Below are 2293 nucleotides of genomic sequence, written 5' to 3'. Positions count from 1 at the left end.
AGAACGACAAGCACCCGTGTCTACCAAAAATCGCACGCCATTCCTGCATCATGTAAAAATAAAAGATTAGAAACACGGGAAGCCACTGCCATGAGCGATGACCTACTTATACGTTTTTTGGCCACTGACAATCCTTGGCACATTTCTTCGCGGCTGCCCCGAATCTGTAGTGGTAGTAGCAAAATTGCAGCTGATGGGCGGTAGTAAGTGGCTGTAGAAATCGTTGGTTGGGGCGCGAGCGAGTGGTGGGTGATGGGTGGCTTTGTCGCCACTCCGGCTTGTCACAGGGTAGGCATGTATGTCCTACTGCATTCATATCACCTTCGGTTGCCGTTGAATGGGCGTCCTCTTTGTCAGGAGTGGAGGCATTGATGGAGGTCTTGAAGGTCGTGAAGTGGCTATCCATAAGGGCGTCAGTTTTGGTCATCAAGTCTTTTATTGGTAAACTATCAACATCGGGTATGGCAGCGCGTACAGGTTCGGGTAAACAGCGTATCCAAAGGGCACGAAGTAGGTTTACCTCACGAGGAGAGCCGTCTGTGGCAGGTTACAGGCGAGCGATACAGGTCATTTCCCTGAGGGCAAGCGAAGCCCTTTGGTCCCCCAATGATTGTTGAGAGAGCTAAAAAAGCTTTGCTATACGGACGGCTGGCGACGGCGAGTATTGCTGCAGAAAGTATGTTTTAAGGGTGACATACGCTATTGGGGTGTCTCCTTGTTCAAAAGCCAGTCAGATATTTCCGGGAAGGTGTCCTCGGGTATTGCCGCGAGAACATAATCTGCTTTGATGGTTAAGCGAGTCACGCCTTTGATGCGGAACTGGACTTCTGCGCGCCGAAACCAAGCAAACGCCTCTCCGCTGGCGAACGACGAAAGTTTCAATCAGGCGGCGCCAACTTCCATGGAGTCCACCTTAGTACCAATGACAGAGGGGAGGGGTGGTGGAAGGCGGGAGGAGAGAGTCGACTTCCGGGGTTACCAACGTGACGAGCCGAGAGAAGGTTGGGACTCAAAGGCGGGATGAAAGCAACTGAGTAACTTTATTGCAGAACATCCAGTTATATGTACATAAACTCCATGCAAAAAGGGCATAAAAGATATAACAGGCAATTTCATGTTCAACCGTCACTGCACCAGTTAACAGTTAACAGTGAGAAAGACAGACATGTTAACTGGTCCTTATCAGTGAGACGGGAGAGCGAAGATACAAGCATAATATATACACAAAATGAAATGTCGTTACTATGTATGATCGTGTGACACACGGTTGGTACACACGGTTGGTACACTATCACAACTCTTTGAGATCTATTTCTTAGAAATTCAATAATGATGCTAAGAAACGACCCACCCTCTCCCAACTGTTTGAGTTTGAAAACAAGGGCCTCATGATTAACATGGTCAAGGCCATCACTAAAATCAAGACCAATCATATGAACTTCCTAGCCACAATCAAGGAATTTCCGTACAGCATTGGAGATTGTAAGAAGGGCATTACATGCTCCAAGGCCTTTATGAAAACCAAATTACAAACTAGGGAATAGATGATTACCTTCAGCAAACCTATTAAGACGTTTTGCCAAAAGACGTTCAAAAACTTTGGATAATATGGGAGTTATGGAAATTTGGCAGTAATCAGTTGGACTTGAGCTACCACAAATACATTTACATAGTGGAGTAACATTACCAATTCCCCAAGAAGTGCTAAAAGCTCCACTTCTTGCTATCTTATGCAAAATAACAGATAACTTTAGCGCTAAGAAATCTGCAGTCTTTATAAAAGACAAAGGAAAAATACCATTTGGGTCTGCACTTCCATAAACTTCAAGATCCATCAAGAGAGGTTTAATTTCACGACATCGAAAAGCTAAACTAGATAGTTTAGCTTCAGGAAAACAGAAATGAGGAAGTTCGAGTACTCATTACTCTGCTTACTGTCAAACACATGTCCTTTGGACATTGAGTGACAGAGCCATCTGGTTTAAGTAAAGGAGTAACTCTTACACCTACACTAAAGAGTACAGATTTAAGGGTAGTCCACCACTTATGTTCCTGAGTTATACCAGAAAGGGCTTCTTTTATAGTTAGATTGTATTCCTTTTCAGTTGAAGTATAAACTCTGAGCAAAAGACCTGAGCTGAGTAAGTTATTCCAAGTCAAATCTGATCTGTTACCCTTCCAAAGATGACATACCTCCTGTTTCTCCAAATAAGCAGGTCTACAATCATCATTGAACCATGGTTTGTCATTCAGGCGGTACTTTAGCACATGAGAGAGGATACGCCTGTCAATT

This window comes from Palaemon carinicauda, chromosome 4, assembly GCF_036898095.1.
Source record: "Palaemon carinicauda isolate YSFRI2023 chromosome 4, ASM3689809v2, whole genome shotgun sequence".
Taxonomy (NCBI): domain Eukaryota; kingdom Metazoa; phylum Arthropoda; class Malacostraca; order Decapoda; family Palaemonidae; genus Palaemon; species Palaemon carinicauda.
Note: the sequence above shows the minus strand (reverse complement) of the source record.